Raw genomic sequence first — 20,227 nt, forward strand, 5'->3', positions numbered from 1 at the left:
GCAGATGCCGGCTTTGTTATTCAGCCAGCATCTACATCTAACAGCAGCAACCAGAGTTGAGAGCGACATGTTTTAAGGGAATCTGTCAGCAGATCAGATACCGGCTGTGTTATACAGCTGGTACGTGTGCTGGCTGTGTTATACAACCTGCATCTGCCTTTAACAGCAGCAACCAGAGTTGAGAGCAAAATGTTTAAAGGGAATCTGTCAGCAGGTTTTTGCTACCTCATCTAAGAGCAGCATGATATAGGCTAAGCTGAGCTGAAACCATATACAACAGATGCTGGCTTTGTTATTCAGCCAGCATCTGCATCTAAGAACAGCAATCAGAGTTGAGAGCAACAGGTTTAAATGGAATCAGTCAGCAGGTTGTTGCTGCTTCATCTGAGAGCAGCATGATGTAGGTAAAACTGAGCCAAGACCGTACAGAACAGATGCCGGCAGTGTTTTACAGCCGGCATAGTCTCTAACAGCAGCAACCTGAGTTGAGTGTGTCATTAAAGGGAAACTGTCAACAGGTTATCGTTACCTCATAGTATGATGTAGGCAAAGAGATCCTGAATTGAACCATGTATCACTTAGATTACTGGCTGCAGCTGTTCTGACACAATCAGATTTTTTAGCTTTAGTCATGTATCAGAGTCCAAAGGGCTGCCCCCACTCACACCAGGTTCTCAAAAGAGATTATGCATTGACTGTGAGGAGTCAATCACTCCTCACAGTGTTAGGTGTTAGTGTTAAGGCCGCTTTACACGCAACGACATCGCTAACGAGATGTCGTTGGGGTCACGGAATTCGTGACGCACATCCGGCCTCGTTAGCGACGTCGTTGCGTGTGAAACGCACAAACAACCGTTAACGATCAAAATTACTCACCTAATCGTTGATCGCTGACTAGTCGTTCCTTTCCCGATTATCGTTGCTGTTGCAGGACGCAGGTTGTTCCTCGTTCCTGCGGCATCACACATCGCTACGTGTGACACCGCAGGCACGAGGAACATCACCGTACCTGCGGCCGCCCGCAATGAGGAAGGAAGGAGGTGGGCAGGATGTTTGTCCCGCTCATCTCCGCCCCTCCGCTTCTATTGGGCGGCCACTTAGTGCCGCTGCGACACCGCACTAACTGCTCCCTTAGAAAGGAGGCAGTTTGCCAGCCACAGCGACGTCGCTAAGCAGGTAAGTCCGTGTGACGGGTCCTAGCGATGTTGTGCGCCACGGGCAGTGATTTGCCCGTGACACACAACTGATGGGCGCGGGTACGCTTGCTAGCGATATCGATATCGCTGCGTGTAAAGTGCCCTTTAGTGTCTAGGGGGCCATCTTGGACTCACTTACCCATGAGTTTCTAGGCCTGTAATGATAAGGGTCTACTGCTTAAACAAACATGGCAGATAAACAAAAGATCAGACTGTGACAAAACAGGCATGCCTGAACTTTATGTGTTAACCCTTGCAGCATATTGGCAAAAACTTGCGGAAAGATTCCCTTTAAGGGCAGGTACAGATGACTATATTTTTGGTCCGAGTACAATCCAACAAAACATCGGATTGCACTCGGACCAATGTTATTCAATGAGGTAGTGCAGTACCTACAACTTGCCTCCGTAAATGGGATCGCGAAAAGCCATTCAATTCTTTGGGTCCATGAAAAAATCCGATTTTCACAGACCGATAGAATAGAGAAGATGGTGAATTGTTTTTTTATTTTTCTCCATAGCCAAGAAAAACAGATCCGACTCCGATCAAACTCATGCCAATTGGTGGTTATCAATTAGTTTGTTGTTTTTTATGGCTCTATATACTTGGAGAACATTTCTTTTTGAATGGACAACCATTTTTAAAGCTTTTTCTAATTAATTAATTATTTTTTTTTTTATTACTGATAAGCCTGGTTAATAATATCTGTTATAAGGATATGGCGCATTATGTGACGCCCTCCTGATATTATGCCGGTTGTGATGAGATACATTTTGTGTGCAGCGCAGCGTTAGTTTACCAATGAAGATGAGCCTGTTTATGTTATTAGGAATGAAGGAATAGTGCATTTTCCATTTATGAATTCAGTCCTGTTTCGGCTTTTTGTCCTTCGGTGTTTATTCGCATGTCTATATAATTATAGACCAGTTCCGGGAGACCCTTATAGATAACTGCTAGACATGCAGATATGATGTTTTGTGTGCTGTTTTTTCACGACTAGTGGGTAGGTAACAGATCCATTTATGATATTTTATGTGCTCATGTTATTCTGTGTCTGGTTTCAGTATATTATATTAATTTTGCACTTTACAAGCAATAACATGAAAATTTGAGCCCAATTTATATAATAGAGATGAGCAAATCTTTTGAAATTCAGATTTGCCAAAGTCACCAAATTTTTCACAAAAATTTAATTCACTGTTATACTGGAAAGGGTCAAAACATCTATAGCATTCTATATCCATCCTTCAAATTCTATAATGCAAAACAGACTCAGTAATGTCAAAATGACTTCTACTTATACGGCTGTGGGTAAATGGATGGAAACTGTTCTTCACTACTGTGCCTTCACTCACTATCTATACAGTCTCTTCAGTGTTTTATGGCTTTCTCTCCTTACCTTCATTGCTAAGCTGTAAGATGTGATGTCCTCTCATTATCCAGGTTTACTGTAAAGTGGCTGCTGCATTCCCTACCTCTGCTTTTATACAGGCTGTGTTAGTCTCTTATTGGCTGTGTTATATTATGTGATGTAATAGCTGCCAAATAATTTGAGACAACTCTCCTGGCTGCATCCAAAGTCATAAGATCCTTCTCTGGCTCAGGCAATCTTCTTCAATGTTTAAAATGGTATTATTGGGATGTCTATTTTATCATTTATGCGAATCCCAAATGGATTGAATTAACTGGGTTAATTGAATTTCTAAAAATCGAACACAAATTCTAGATTTACTGTAAAGTGGCTGCTGCATTCCCTACCTCTGTTTTTATACAGGCTGTGTTAGTCTCTTATTGGCTGTGCTATACCATGGGATGTAATAGCTGCAAAACATTATGAGACCACTCGCCTGGCTGCATCCAAAGTCATATGATTCTTCTCTGGCTCATTTAATCTTCTTCAATGTGGAAAATGGTAAATGTGGGTGTCCATTTTACCATTCACAACAAATTCCAGATTTACTGTAAAGTGGCTGCTGCATTCCCTACCTCTGTTTTTATACAGGTTGTATTAGTCTCTTATTGGCTGTGCTATCATGATCCAGGCCGGTATCTGCCACTGTGGTTTCACCCAGCTTCAGCCTGGTCATGTCAGGGGTTAATTCCTCCCTGCATTGTTCTGGTTCCGAGACGCTATATCTTGCCACTGCACCTCCAGTTCAGTGCCAGTGATAATTTCATTAGTTCCATACCCACCTCTGTTCATCTGTCTGTCCCGATCCCTGACTACCCACTCCTGTCTACTGTGTATCTTTCCCTGTCTATCTTATCCCAGTCCTGACCTGTTTGTCCTCCTCCTTTGTTTGTACTTGAGCTTTCCGGCATCAGACCTTTAGCCACTTTCTTGACCCCGACATCCGTCTCTCCCTTCGGCTATATCTGTGACTTCACAGCTTCAGACTCTCGGCTATCACCTGACCACAATTTGTCTATCCCTGTGCTATTGACAAGATTTCCTGCTGCTGACCCAGTATTCTGACTACTCTATCGCCCTCTGGTGGTTTACCTGCTAACTGCAGTGTGAAGTTACATTGCTTGTAACTTCAGCTTTTCCTAGTGCAGCGTGAAATGTGCTATACCATGTGATGTAATAGTTGCAAAACATTATGGGATAGCCTGCCTGGCTGCTTCCAAAGTCATATGATCCCTCACTGGCTGATGCAGTTTTCTATAATGTGTAAAATGGTAAAATGTGGGTGTCCATGTTAGATGATTCCTGTAGAGTAAATAACAAATGGATTGAATTAGCTGGGTTTATTGAATTTCTAAAAATCGAACACAAATTCTAGATTTACTGTAAAGTGGCTGCTGCATTCCCTACCTGTGTTTTTATACAGGCTAAGTTAGTTTCTTATTGGCTGTGCCATACCATGTGATATAATAGCTACAAAACATTATGGGACAGTCCGCCAGGCTCCATCCAAAGTCATATTATCCTTTTCTAGCTGACGTAATCTTCTTCAATGTGTAATATGATAAAATGGGAGTGTCCATTTAACTATTCATGCGAATCACAAATGGATTGACAAAGTTGGGTTCATTGAATTTCTAAAAATTGAATAACAAACCAGATTGGCTTGTCAGTCTCTGCAAGGAGACACATTTTCCCCTTAGACCCCACTATATCTTCTTATACAGCCAGATCAGATCTCATACTTTGCACTGACGAGGGACAATCATCCCGAAACACCGTGTCTGCAAATTGAGGTTCTGAGGTCATGTGGCACCCTGGCCTAGCCAGGTCGTCACAGATAACATACAAACACCCCCACCCCCATTAGACAGGGACACCAGCCAAACAAAAATCCTTGTTGCTTCCCTCCAGTGTCTGATGTCCACACCAGGTGGGGCGGAGCCAAGCGGTTGGCTCCACCCACCGAGGAGTTCACAGGCCTGGAGGCGGGAAAAGTGACAGTTGAGTGTAGGAGTTTGAAGTGAGAGGAGCAAGCACTTGGGTGTCTGGGTTTGTGGCCCAGGCACTGACAGCAAGGTTGGCAGACGGTGGTGGCCGTCTGCAGGAGTGGTGGAGCAACGCGGAACCAAAGGACCGGGGACGGGCGACGGCCCGCCGGTACCGACCGGGGAGCGAAGTGAAGCCAGCACACACAGGCAGGGCCATCGGACCCCGACCAGGCTTGGAGCCGCCGACAATAGTCAGATCCGAATGTGACTGGAACCCCAGGGGTTTCACAACAGCAAAAGTCCCGATTGAAGGCAACCGCCCACATCGTGATGGTATACAGCTACCGCCTAAGGCTAGAGACCCAAGGGCCAGCGTCTGAGGGCAAACGTGCTCCTCCGGTACCCATACACCGGGGAGCGGACTACCGTTGGGAATCCATAGTAGTCAGAAAGAGAACATCAAGGTGCAGGGAAAGACAGCCGCCATCACCTGTCCGGGGAGAAGCACTGCAGCCGGCTGCGGGACCCGTCCATCCAGCCGTTTGGTTTACCGAGGACTTTGTACCTTTCTTGCTGAGTGAGTACACCCGTGCCATCCGGCACCGCACCGCGCTGTCCCTGCAACCCTGCACCTTACCAACCCTGCCTCCCCGTCACAACATTACCGGGCCCCAGGACCACCGACCCCTACCCACGGAGGGGGAAAACAACATCCCAGCTGCTCCCTACCATCGCTGCCGGGATTCCCATCACCAGCAGTGGTGGTGCCCATTTTCACCACGACCCGTGGGTGGCGTCACGGACTAAATCCCCCAAACCAACCACCCCTTTCACTCACTGGTGAGGAACGCCGCTTGAGTCCCCGGATCCGGCCCACCGCTCGAGCCACCGAGCAGCCATCGCAGCAGCGCTGGACCCGAGCGTTAGCAAGAGCGCAGCAGCGACGGCGTCCTCCCCGCCCGCGACAGTCATACAAAAAGGCTTGTTAAAGGTCCACTTTTGACTTTTAGGATTGCTACTTCCAATAGGTGGCAATAGAGTTCGTCTCCTTCCTCCCTGAAGAGACAAATTAAAAATTGAATACAAATTCACATCAAAGCAATTCTTTCAACTGGTTTTCCTAAATAGTTGATAAATGTATGATCACTGGAAGACCCCACATAAGCCAGGAAAACAAGAACTCTAAAGTCCCCTATGTGAACGGAGCGGCGGTGCGCGAGTTTGACTATCATTTCATTCAATTTTATGGGATTTAATTGGTCCCATGGAAGTAAATTGAACTGTGAACTGCTGATCTATTCCCTCCGATTACGTTGAGACCCCTGTTCTGAGGATCAGTGGGGTCCCAATAGATTTATTATCCATCCTGAGGACAGCTGATAAATGTATGTAGTGAGAAATCCCCTTTAAGAATGAAGAACGTGTACATCACTTAGACATTCAGGCGCTGTCTCTGCTTTTTTTCCCCTCAGTGTTTATTTCCTTGTTATTTTTCATTTTAATTAATGAATACATTTGTTTTCTACTAATAAGCATTTTTTAATCGGAGACGACGGAAAAGCGGAGAACGCCTTGTAATTAAATGCGAGCGCTTGTACCTACAGGACGATCGCGGAATCAGCCGCAGACTGCAGATCACACACGTGGACAGATCTAAATCTAGGAATACTCATTCATTTCTCAGACACAAGCGCTCTTCACCCTCGCTGTCGTATAATAAATTCTTAGATTTATTGCCGGGAAATGTTTTTGTCTCCACTCCTCAGTATTAGTCCCGGTAATAAATGAAGGCTCCGGCACACTGCACCGTGCATAAAGAAAAATAATTGAAGCGCGAAGTGGCATTATGATGACTGTTTATATGAATGGTTCTCCTAAATCTGCCACAAGGAACACATGGATCCGTCACATATATCCCACTCTACAGGCACGCACATTAAATAATTAGAAGATTGCAAATAAGCTTGGTAACAGAATATCGATTCCTGAGCAAAAAGAGCAGCAGTTCATAATCTACCGGTGTCTGACTACTGCCGTCGCCTTAGTATGGATTCTTGTAATGTTATCCTAGACTGGCGTTATACTGCGACTTTGGCCTCATAACACTTGGCACCCAACCATGGTGCCCTAGTAGTGATGAGCGAGCACTACCATGCTCTGGTGCTCGGTACTTGTAACTAGTGATGAGCGGGCACTACCATGCTCTGGTGCTCGGTACTCGTAACTAGTGAGGAGCGGGCACTACCATGCTCAGGTAGTCAGGTACTCGTAACTTGTGATGAGCAAGCACTACCATGCTCTGGTGCTCGGTACTCGTAACTTGTGATGAGCAAGCACTACCATGCTCGGGTGCTCGGTACTCGTAACTAGTGATGAGCGAGCACTACTATACTTGGGTGCTCGGTACTCAGAATAGTGATGATAGTGATGAGCGGGCACTACTATGCTCGGGTGCTTGGTACTCGGAACTAGTGATGAGTGAGCACTACCGTGCTCAGGTGCTCGGTACTTGTAACTAGTGATGAGCAAGCACTACCATGCTTGGGTGCTCGGGTCTTCTAACTAGTGATGAGTGAGCACTACCATGCTCAGGTGCTCGGTACTCGTAACTAGTGATGAGCGGGCACTACCATGCTCAGGTGCTCGGTACTCGTAACTAGTGATGAGTGAGCACTACCATGCTCGGGTGCTCGGTACTCGTAACTAGTGATGAGCGGGCACTACCATGCTCAGGTACTCGATACTCGTAACTAGTGATGAGTGAGCACTACCATGCTCGGGTCCTCGGTACTCGTTAAGAGCAGATAGATGCTCGGAGCAGCATGACTCGAGCACCCAAGTTTAATGGAAGTCAATGTGGGACTCAAACATTTTTCCAGAAAATCTTCAGAAAAGTGCTCAAGTCCCCCTTTGACTTCCATTATACTTGAGTGCTCAAGTCGTGCCCATCCAAGCACCCAACTGGTCTTAAAGAGTACTGAGCACCCAAGCATGATAGTGCTCACTCATCACTATCTGTTAGGTGTCACTATTACATCACAAGAGAATAGAGGTTGCATTGTGACCCACCCCAAAAAATCTGACATGATTGAAACTCTTGTCACTTGTTTATCAAATAACTTTTGATGGCGCAATGGAACCCCATTCCCTTGTATTGAACTGTGCAAACTTTGGGCACTCAAAGTATTACAGCCAAAGTCGCCATGTAGCCTCGGCCTTAAGGCCCCGTGACACGCTACGATATATCTAACTAGATATGTCAGCGGGGTCACGGAATTCGTGACGCACATCTGGCATCATTAGAGATGTTGTAGCGTGTGACAGCTCCGAACGACTGTTAATGAACAAAAATACTCACCTTATCGTTAATGGTTGACACGTCGCTCATTTTCATAATGTCGTTCCTCCTTCTGCGCACCGGTTGTTCGTCGTTCCTGAGGCAGCACACATCGCTCCGTGTGACACCCCGGGAACGACGAACACAACTTACCTGCGTCCCACCGGCAATGAGGAAGGAAAGAGATGGGCCGGATGTTACGTCTCGCTCATCTCCGCCCCTCCGCTTCTATTGGGCGGCCGCTGTGTGACGTCGCTGTGACGCCGAACATCCCTCCCCCTTCAGGAAGAGGATATTCGCTGCCCACAACGAGGTCGTGAGGGAGGTAAGTGCGTGTGACGGGGGTTATCGATATTGTGCGCCACAGGCAACGAATTGCCCATGACGCACAAACGACGGGTGCGTGTGCGATCGCTCAAGCGATTGCACGATATATCGAAGCGTGTGACGGGGCCTTTACTTTTGAGTTCCAAGTACAGAAAGCAATCATATGAGATGAGTGAGAAGTTCTGGAATGTGGGCAGAATTTTTTAGCTTTTTTCTAAACTAGTGTTATTTTCAGGCAGATAATTATGTCCCTGGCAATGTGTTAAGTTGCATTTTGCTCAAACTATAGCATTGTTTCTCTTTAGGCTCTGTACAAACTGTTCATGATACCATTAGCTTAGGTTCAGTCTTACTAGGAAAAGCATGAGGGCTTTACACGCTACGATATCGCTAATGCAAACTCGTTGGGGTCACGGAATTGGTGACACACATCTGGCCGCATTAGCGATACTGTTGCGTCTGACACCTATGAGCGATTTTGCATCGTTGTAAAAACGTGCAAAATCGCTCATCGGTGACATGGGGGTCCATTCTCAAAAATCGTTACTGCAGACGTAACGAAGTTGTTCCTCGTTCCTGCGGCAGCACACATCGCTCCGTGTGACACCGCAGGAACGAGGAACCTCTCCTTACCTGCCTCCCTGCCGCTATGCGGAAGGAAGGAGGTGGGCGGGATGTTACGTCCCGCTCATCTCCGCCCCTCTGCTTCTATTGGGCGGCGGTTCAGTGACGCAGCTGTGACGTCACTGTGATGCTGAACGAACCGCCCCCTTAGAAAGGAGGCGGTTCGCCGGTCACAGCGACGTCGCCGGGCAGGTAAGTAGTGTGACAGGTCTGGGCGATGTTGTGCGGCACGGGCATCAATTTGCCCGTGTCGCACAACAGATGGGGGTGGGTACCCACGCTAGCGATATCGGTACCGATATCGCAGCGTGTAAAGCAGCCTTAAGACCACGTGTAATGCAAAGGTGAAGAACCTTACTGAAAAGGTGGATAAAAAACATCTAAAAAAAACAGTACAGAATCCATGCAAGGTAGAGAACCAGAGAGGAGGAGAGATTAAGGGGTACTTTGCAGACTGCGACATTGCTAGCCGATTGTAGTGATGCCGAGCGCGATAGTGCCCGCCCCCGTCGCAGATGCGATATCTTGTGATAGCTGCCGTAGTGAACATTATCGCTACGGCAGCTTCACACGCACTTACCTGCCCTGCAACGTCGCTCTGGCCGTCGACCCGCCTCCTTCCTAAGGGGGCGGGTCATGCGGCGTCACAGCGACGTCACACGGCAGGCGGTCAATAGAAGCGGAGGGGCGGAGATGAGTGGGATGTAAACATCCCGCCCACCTCCTTCCTTCCTCATTGCAGGCGGGACACAGGTAAGGAGATGTTCCTCGCTCCTGCGGCTTCATACACAGAGATGTGTGCTGCCGCAGGAATGAGGAACAACATCGTACCTGTCGCTGTAGCGAAATTATGAAAAAGACTGACACTACACAGATCACCGATTTACGACGCTTTTGCGATCTTTATCGGTGCTTCCAGGCTTTACACGTTGCAATGTCGTTAGTGGCATTAGTGTGCGTCACTTTCGATTTGACCCCGACGACATCGCAGTAGCGATGCCGCAACGTGCAAAGTACCCCTAAGGAACTGGAGGCCCCAGAAGGTGGCACAGTGCAAATGAGCATACGTAAATATAGTACACAAGCACTATACAATGGTGCAGTGGCAAGAGAACAATAGTTGTGCAAATTATAAATATTAGAGAGATATGTTCTCTTTTTGGATGGTCTGAAATAGTATGATCAAGGATGTCACGCTGTAAGCATCATCATGTTTGTGCTGATATCTTGATATCTATGTTTCATGGTCTTGATGGCTTGATGAAAGCGTTCTCCTTGTTCTTCATTCAAAGCTCCAAGATTGGAGGGGAAGTAGTTCAGGTGTCTATGAAAGAAATGGAATTTTACATGTTTGCTCCTTAGTTTGGGTGTTGTAACCATATTGTGTGTTGCACCGTCAACAAATTGAGTGGTGGATGACATATTCAGCAAAAACCTTTTTAAGCGTGTTAAATATACTGCGACTTGTAAGCCTCTTGAACAACTGAATGCCATTGATTTTCACGCTGTTTATACAGCCATAAAATTCCGACATCCGCAGTTTATAATTCTTATTAAGCAGTCTTCCAATTAGTTCTACCGATTGTATATTCAGTATTTCTTTTAGGATGCGTGCCCACGATGAGGAATAGCCGTGTTTTGGACACAGTGTGTTTTTGCTGTGTCCAAAACACTGTGTTGTACAGTAGAAGCACAGTAGTTAGAATTTTTGGAAATCCCATGCCCACTGTGCTTTTTTCTCCCCAGCATAATGTGACTGGCTTTCCGAGCCACAGCATGTCAGTTTATGGTTTCGGAAACGAGAGTGTTCTCTCTAGGAAGAACACAATTAAAGTCCCCGGTGCTCCGAACTCTGATTGTGGGTATGGGCAGCAGTGTTTTCCTGTGGATAACACTCATGCCTCCACAGAAGAAGACTTACTGCATCCAGGACGCAGCATGTCCTGTTCGTGGGCATGTACCCTTAGCGTATTCAACATATCTGAATAATATAAATAAAGTTTTATAGAATCATAGAATGTAGACTTGAAAGGGACCTCAAGGGCCATCAGGTCCAACCCCCGGCAAGAGCAGGTTTTCCTAAATCATCCTAGCTGTATGTTTATACAGTTTCCGCTTGAAGTTTTCCATTAATGGAGAGCTGACCATCTCCCGTGGTAGCCTGTTCCACTATCTCACTGCTAGAAAATTTTTCCTAATGTCTAATCTGAATCTCCTTCCTTTTAGCTTCATCCCATTGCTTCTTGTACTTCCTTGTGCTAATGAGAATAGGGTAGCTGCCTCTGTACTGTGACTTCCTGTCAGATATTTGTAGACCGCTATTAAGTCTCCTCTCAGCCTTCTCTGTTGCAAACTAAACATCCCTAGATCTTTTAGCCGGTCTTCATCTGACATGGTTTGCAGACCTTCTAGCGTCTTGGTTGCTCTTCTCTGGACTTGCTCCAATATATCGATGTCTTTCTTGAATTGGGACGTCCAGAACTGTACACAGTATTCCAGGTGGGGTCTGACTAGGGCAGAGTATAGGGGAATAATGACCTCTCTTGATCTTGTCAGAATTTTGTTGGCCTTTTTAGCTGCAGCTTTGCATTGTTGGCTCATGTTGAATTTGGGATCCACTATTATGCCCAAGTCCTTTTTCCCGGTGCTATCACCTACTTCTATTCCTCCCATACTATGCATGCTTTTTACATTTCTTTTACCTAGATGTAGGACTTTGCATTTGTCCCTGTTAAATACCATTCTGTTCTCTTTGGCCCATTGTTCCAGTCAGTGGCGTAACTAGAGTTGGATGGGCCCCGGTGCAAAGTTTAGACCTGGGCCCCCCCTCCACATACACAGACACTTGGGGTAAGGCATACCTCCCAACTTTTAAAGAAGGAAAAGAAGGACAAAGTTTGCGGCGGCAAATTTTTAGGCCACGCCCCCTAACCACACCCATTTCACAGTCACGCCCATATCCACTCCCCATCCACACCCATTCAGCATGGACACGCAGGCAGCCGGTGGGCCTCCAGCATGGACACACAGGCAGCCGGCGGGCCTCCAGCATGGACACGCAGGCAGCCGGCGGGCCTCCAGCATGGACACGCAGGCAGCCGGCGGGCCTCCAGCATGGACACGCAGGCAGCCGGCGGGCCTCCAGCATGGACACGCAGGCAGCCGGCGGGCCTCCAGCATGGACACGCAGGCAGCCGGCGGGCCTCCAGCATGGACACGCAGGCAGCCGGCGGGCCTCCAGCATGGACACACAGGCAGCCGGCAGGCCTCCAGCATGGACACGCAGGCAGCCGGCGGGCCTCCAGCATGGACACGCAGGCAGCCGGCGGGCCTCCAGCATGGAAACGCAGGGAGCCACAGTGAGGCGGCCGGTCGCCCACACAGTGAGGTGGCCGGTCGCCTTCACAGACAGGTGGCAGGGGGGCGCCCGCACAGACAGGCGGCAGGGGGGCGCCCGCACAGACAGGCGGCAGGGGGGCGCCCGCACAGACAGGCGGCCGGGGGGCGCCCGCACAGACAGGCGGCCGGGGGGCGCCCGCACAGACAGGCGACCGGCCGACCGCACAGACAGGCGGCCGGCCGACCGCACAGAGAGGCTCCGGCCGGGGGTGAGGGGGGGGGAGGGAGGGAAATCAGCGCTGGGGAGATTTTACTGTACCAGCAGCAGCACAGGCAGCGCTCCTCTCTGTTATGCCACGTCTACTGGGATGGTAGGAGGGAAAAGCAGGGAGGCGGAGAGAGAGTGGGTGGGCGGAGCCCGGGAGCCGGCCGTCCCGATCGTGGCAACGGGACAAACAACGTAAAGCGTGAAAGTCCCGCTGTATCCGGGACGGTTGGGAGGTATGGGGTAAGGGATAATGACACTGACACTCGGGGTACAGGATAATGACGCTGACACTTGGCTCTCACCCACAGCACCCTGAAATCCCTCTATCAGCACCCAGCTTTCCTATGTTCTGATATTTATCTTGTCCTCAGCACCCAGCTTTCCCATATCAGAGCATGAGAAAGCTGGGTGCTGAGAGATGTATATCAGAACATGGGAAAGCTGGGTGCTGAGAGATGTATATCAGAACATGGGAAAGCTGGGTGCTGAGAGATGTATAGCAGAGCATGGGAAAGTTGGCTGCTGAGGGAAAGAGCCTTTTTCCCTCAGCACAAAACATTTCCATCCCATACTTGTATCTTTGTCCCCCCTGTATAAAGTTCTCAAAATACTATAACAGCCCCCACATAGCCTTCCAAATAATTGTATAAAGGGTCTCACATAACCCTTCATATATTAGAATGCAGATACATAGCCCTCCATATATTATAATGCACCCCCATAATCTTTCATGTATAAAGTAGCCCTTCAATTATAATGCATTTCCCATAGTTCTCCATGTATTAAAATTCACCCCATAGTTCTCCATATATTATACTGCACCACATAGTCCTCCATGTTTTATAATGCACTTCCATAGTCCATGTATAAGGTAGCCTCCATAGTCCTCCATATATTATAATGCAGCCCCCATAGTCCTATATGTATTATAACACAACCCCATAAAACTTCAGATGGTATTATGCAGCCCCATACTCCTCCATGTATAATTCACCCCTATATTCCATGTATAAGGTGTCCCTTCATTTTGTATTATACAGCCCCCCCCCGACCTCCATTTTAATGCAGCCCTATAGACCTCCAGTATAATGCAGCCTCATAGACCTCTATGTATATTACACCTCTATATTCAATGTATAAGGTGTCCTTCATGTTTATTATGCAGCCTCACCAGGCCTCCATATATAATAATGCAGCCAACCTCTCCAGGCCTCCATGTATAATATAGCAGCCAGCCTCCCAGGCCTCCATGTATAATATAGCAGCCAGCCTCCCCAGGCCTCCATGTATAATAATGCAGCCAGCCTCCCCAGGCCTCCATGTATAATAATGCAGCCAGCCTCCCCAGGCCTCCATGTATAATAATGCAGCCAGCCTCCCCAGGCCTCCATGTATAATAATGCAGCCAGCCTCCCCAGACCTCCATGTATAATAATGCAGCCAGCCTCCCCAGGCCTCATGTATAATAATGCAGCCAGCCTCCCCAGGCCTCCATGTATAATAATGCAGCCAGCCTCCCCAGGCCTCCATGTATAATAATGCAGCCAGCCTCCCCAGGCCTCCATGTATAATAATGCAGCCAGCCTCCCCAGGCCTCCATGTATAATAATGCAGCCAGCCTCCCCAGGCCTCATGTATAATAATGCAGCCAGCCTCCCCAGGCCTCATGTATAATAATGCTGCCAGCCTCCCCAGGGCTCATGTATAATAATGCTGCCAGCCTCCCCAGGCCTCCATCTATAATAATGCTGCCAGCCTCCCCAGGCCTCCATGTACAGTATAATGCAGTCTCCCCAGGCCTCCATGTACAGTATCATGCAGCCTCCCCACCCCAGGCCTCCATGTACAGTATCATGCAGCCTCCCCACCCCAGGCCTCCATGTACAGTATCATGCAGCCTCCCCACCCCAGGCCTCCATGTACAGTATCATGCAGCCTCCCCACCCCAGGCCTCCATGTACAGTATCATACAGCCTCCCCACCCCAGGCCTCCATGTACAGTATCATGCAGCCTCCCCACCCCAGGCCTCCATGTACAGTATCATGCAGCCTCCCCACCCCAGGCCTCCATGTACAGTATCATACAGCCTCCCCACCCCAGGCCTCCATGTACAGTATCATGCAGCCTCCCCACCCCAGTTCTCCATGTACAGTATCAGGCAGCCTCCCCACCCCAGGCCTCCATGTACAGTATCATACAGCCTCCCCACCCCAGGCCTCCATGTACAGTATCATGCAGCCTCCCCACCCCAGGCCTCTGACCACCGTGTACTCACTTTATATATATAAAAAAAAAAAAAACAAGTACTCACCGATCTTCTCCTTCCACTGCTGCTCTGTCCTGACGTCTCCTTGTTCCACTGCTGCTGTACTCCCTGCTCTCCTCCTTCCACTGCTGCTCGTCCTCCTCTCTCTCCCGGTGCTCCGGTCGGCGTCCTCCCTCCCTGCGCTCTGTGCACTCAGCACAGCAGTCGCACAGGAGTGACGTCACCGCGCAGGCACAGGGGGAGTATGATGATGCAGAGCGGCGCTGGCCGCTCTATGCTTCATTATTACTGTGCGCGGTGACGGGGGAGGGGGGCCCCGGTGCCGCCGCTGACATCGGGCAGGAGGGCCCGGTGTCGGGGGCGGCAGCAGGTCATATAGTGGGCGCGTGCACTGTGACAGATCAGCGCAGCTTCTCTCTCACTGAGAGGAGCTGGCTGCTGATCTGTCAGGTCCCCGCGGGCCCCAAACTGCCCGGGCCCGGTCGCGATGGCGACCGCTGCGACCGCGGTCGTTACGCCCCTGGTTCCAGTGTACATTATTACTGTAAGAGTTACTTAGCAAACAGCGTTCTGCGGAAAAAAACAAATGTGACTGGAGGAATTGGAAATGGATGTTATTTTTGAATTCAGCACAACAAAACTCCAAAAAAATCACATATTATCTTCTAGTCAGCAAAATTAATATACAACAGTGTTATATCGGAATGTAAGAATGTATGCTGCAGTCACTTAAGCAAGACCAGAAAGTTAAATTATCAACTTAAGCACAGGTGAAAACAGAACGGACAAGTAAAATAATAATATATACAGCAAGGTCATGTGCAAGCTACTGTTATGCCTGCCTGGAACCACAGGCTCAGACGGGCTGTAAGGGACAGGCTAAAGGAAAGCCGCTCACAAAGCAGGACCCCAAGAACCTGAAACCCTTTAACCCCTATACTTGGATTTGGAATTACACAGGGCCCCGGAAATCACTACCTGTAATAGGCCGCAGTCCGATGAGAGTAGTAGCCAAGCAGGGTCAAACCGGGAAATGCAAAACAGGGACAGAATAGTCAGGCAAGGACGTAATCAGAAAACGAAGCAGAGGTCAAATCCGGATCGGGCAGCGAGGTACAAAAACAGCAGGCAAGAGGGTAGTCAGAGAGCAAGCTAGGCTCAAAGCAGGAATCAATAAGCAAAATAGAGAGAACCAGAGTCTAGCAGGAATACAATCTATCTCTTGCAATGGCCAGCACACAGAAGAGTGGATAAAAAGGGTGTGGTGTCTTCCCATTGGTTGTAACTGAATGGTGGTAACATCAGCTGGAAGACACATGCTGCCTACACTCAGCCACTGGCACCGACTCCTCCCCCATCATTAGCACAGTCCACAGCGGGAATACGGCGACGCCTCGTGACTGAAGCAGAAGTCGCAGGAGCGGACTCTGGTGAGGATGTGAGAGCTACCAACCAACATGGTGGGGACTCCAGGTGCTCAGCTTGCCTAATGTGCGTTTCACAAGCATGCTTCATCAGGGGCCTCTAGCTGCCCTTCCTATCTTCCTCTCTGGTTCTTCTACCTTAATGTTTTTTACCCACTGTAAATTTGTTCACATTTCCATTGACATATGGTATTAGTCATGCTTTTCTAAGTAGGCTCCTCACGATTTGCTCCATGTGACTTTCACCTAAACTTGGGACTATATTGGTATTATTATCGCGATGAGTCTTGTAGCACAGCAGAGACTCAGCTTTTCTGTCTGTCAGAGACTACAAGGTCATGAGTCCACTGCCATAGGGTTTGTGATAGCCCATTTAGAGAAGCCAAGATATGTGACTGAGATTTTGTAGGAAACTGACTATTGGCCTATCTAACCATCCGATGAACGAGCAACTCATCAGTATCAGCAGCTCATTACCTGCCGCCTTCCTATAACATGATATTCTATGGAGATAGAACGATTGTATTAATGATCGGCATGAGCATATAGAATATTTGTCGGCCTTCGTATGCCGACTCATGTAAGTGGCCCGTAACACTTTCTACCACTCGTGTCGTGACGTCGGCAGATGGTCTTTTCAGCCATATGACTTTTTCCACAATTGTATTTTTCTGTACGTCATATATTACTCAAACTTTACTTATAATATTGAACATCTCAGTTTTGTGGATATAAACATTCAAGGAATTTTATATACGTCCTGCAGAGTAAGCAGCTTTATGAGGGAGCATGCAGCCTCCGAGGATGGCTGTCAACAACTGTTGGATTTTGCCGTAGAAGACAGAAGCATTGTGCCATGAGGAACAAAGAGGAGAAATAGATTTTATGAAATTATTAAAGAATGAGTAGTTATAGAAGAGATGCAAAACTGAGAAACAAAATTTGTTTTAACCCCCGATATGTCCCAAAAAAGAGTTATTTTTGTTAAAAGAGGATATGTCACTAGGTCTTTTGAGAAACATAGTACAATAATGCCCTATACATGTAAAAAAGTCAACTATAGCTAAACCTACTGTACTGTACAGGCGCTGAAAACATTCAGGTAAGGCACACATACAAACAGCAAAACTTCCTGTATTTACACCTACGCTCAGTGCGCTCAGTGCTCTCAGTGTCTGCATAGTAGCGGACACAGCTCAATCTGTCCTGGTAAGTTACTGAATGGGCAGTTTTATTACGTGTTACTTATTGGTTTTCACCATAGGGATTAAAGAGGTTTTCCGAAAACTAACTATGCACATGTGCTTAGGTTAAAGCTCAGATCTTATGACTGCTGAGAAGGACAGTGTAGGGTGGATTTTTGAGTAATCACTGGAGTCTCAGGGCCCATATAGGGCAGCATAGCGGCTCAGTTCAGCGGTAGTACAGTTGGTTTGCATTACTGGGTTCCACTAAGGACGGAATCTGGTAGGATGTTGTATGTTTTCCCTGTGTTTGCATGCAGTTCCTCTCACACTCGAAAGACATACTGATAGGGAATTTAGTTTGTGAGCCCCAATGGTGCAAGCGATAGCAGGAGGTCACAAGCCCACAAGTATGCAATATGCATACATGTGGTCATATGCCATGCATGGCCTTGCTTAATACACTTGTATTAAATGAGGTCACACAAGTCTAGTCGGAATGTAGCCGGAATTATACAAATTACATACTTGCGGTCACACGACTGCCCACATTCACTACTGGTATAAGAGAATCCTTGACAGTATGTTCTCCCTGTGTTTGCATGTGTTTCCTCTCACACTTGAAAGATAAGGAATTTAGTTTGGGAGCCCCAATGAGGCAAGAGATAGCAGGAGGTTACATGACCACAAGTATGCGATATGCATACATGTTGTCATGTGCCGACTAGACATGCATGGCCTTGCTCAATACACTTGTATTAAATGAGGTCACACAAGTCTAGTCGAGATGTAGCCGGAATTCTGCAAATTACATATTTGCGGTCACAAGACTGCCTGCCTTCGCCACTACCATAAGAGAATCCTGACAGTGTGCAGTGCGCCCACTGTCAGGATTCAAGAATCTGCAGCCACATAGACTGACTGCAGACTTTCATCCCAAGTCTAGACAGAAATGGGTGTCTGCGAAGGTCTCATAACTGAAAAGACTGTCTACTAGCATCTCAGGCCTTCAAACGCGTGGGGAAGATATGAGCAGATGCCGTACATGCTCTAAAGTTTTTAAAGTTACCCAAATGCATTTTAAATGTGTTATTTTTCTCTTTTTTCCATATATCTCTAGTCGAGTATGTTTATATCTATGTCAGCAACATCAAGTTTAAAATCACATCTTCACATCACTATTTTCCTCTCGGGTTCTTAGGAGATTATTTAAAATGAATGTTCAGTAAATAATTAAACTTCCCGAAGACATCCTCTTGCACCACACTGCGCCTAGATTGGACTTTGTGTGACCCGCTTGGTTTCCCTTGAGGAATAAGTTACATGATGTTTGTTCCAAAGACGTTGTTGATATGTTTCGGCAGTTGCTGCCAAAGAGCTTGAATAGTCGTCCGGAACCGTTTTTTTATTTGTTGTTTTTTCTTTCTACTTCTAAGCACATACAAAACTATCACTATTATATCTTTATTAGTTTCTCTGTGATATTAAAAAATAAAAAATAAAAAGAATTAAATGAAAAACATTTTTGGAAAATTTCCACAGCGACCAAGGCACCTTCAGATACAGTCATATGGCTCCTTCTGTTGGTATGAATTAGTGGTAATAGTTGGGAGACTATGAACTATGGACCTTTTTTTTTATTATTTGCTATATGTACATATGGACAAATTTGTTGGTACCTTCTGATAAAGTAAGAGAACCTCACAATGGTGTCACGCTAGGTACAGGGAAGTACCAAGTGAAAGGAAAGGGAAGAGAAACTCTATGTCTAAGGAAGGGGAAGATGGTGATCCTTGAACAAACCTATCGCTGGCCCCTGGCTTTTCTCATTCCCCTCAATAGGTTTCGCACCTATCCGCCAAGCCGGATATCTGACCCTGGCTGACCCTGAAATAGGCCCTAGGTAGGGAACGGATGGGATGAAAGGCAAGGGAAGAGAAACCCTGTATCTAAGGAAGGGGGAGATGGTGATCCCTGAACAAACCTATCTCTGGCCCCTTGCTTTTTTCATTACCCTCAATAGGTTTCGCACCTATGCGCCGAGCCGGATATCTGACCCTGGCTGACCCTGAAATAGGCCCTAGGTAGGGAACGTATGGGATGAAAGGGAAGGGAAGAGAAACCCTGTGTCTAAGGAAGGGGGAAATGGTGATCCCTGAACAAACCTATCATTGGCCCCTGGCTTTCCTCATTCCCCTCAATAGTTTTCGCACCTATGTGCTGTTAGATATCTGACTATGGCTGACCCTGAAATAGGCCCTAGGTAGGGAACGGATTGGGATGAAAGGGAAGAGAAACCCTGTGTGTAAGGAAATGGGACATGGTGATCCCTGAACAAACCTATCGCTGGCCCCTAGCTTTCCTCATTCCCCTCAATAGTTTTCACACCTATGTGCTGTCGGATATCTGACTATGGCTGACCCTGAAATAGGCCCTAGGTAGGGAACGGATGGGATGAAAGGGAAGGGAAGAGAAACCCTGTGTCTAAGGAAGGGGGACATTGTGATCCCTGAACAAACCTATCGCTGGCCCCTGGCTTTTTTCATTACCCTCAATAGGTTTCGCACCTATGCGCTAAGCCGGATATCTGACCCTGGCTGACCCTGAAATAGGCCCTAGGTAGGGAACGGATGGGATGAAAGAGAAGGGAAGAGAAAGGAAGGGGGGCATGGTGATCTTTGAACAAACCTACCATTGACCCTGGCTTCCCTCACTACCCTAGATAGGTTTCGCACCTTTTTCGCCGAGCCGGATAGCTGACCCTGGATGACCCTGAAATAGGCACTAGGTAGGGAACAGATGGAATAAGTGATTAGTCAACCCCACTAAGCTCTAAAAAACACACAGGGAGCACACATAGGG

The 20,227-nt window shown here is 47.6% G+C and overlaps 1 protein-coding gene across 1 annotated transcript in view; it reads left to right on the forward strand.

Annotated features, from left to right (window-relative positions):
* ASTN2 (astrotactin 2) overlaps positions 1 to 20,227 on the forward strand; it is a 935,497-nt gene that overhangs the window by 35,203 nt on the left and 880,067 nt on the right. The window lies entirely within an intron of this gene.

This window comes from Anomaloglossus baeobatrachus, chromosome 9 (assembly GCF_048569485.1).
Source record: "Anomaloglossus baeobatrachus isolate aAnoBae1 chromosome 9, aAnoBae1.hap1, whole genome shotgun sequence".
Taxonomy (NCBI): domain Eukaryota; kingdom Metazoa; phylum Chordata; class Amphibia; order Anura; family Aromobatidae; genus Anomaloglossus; species Anomaloglossus baeobatrachus.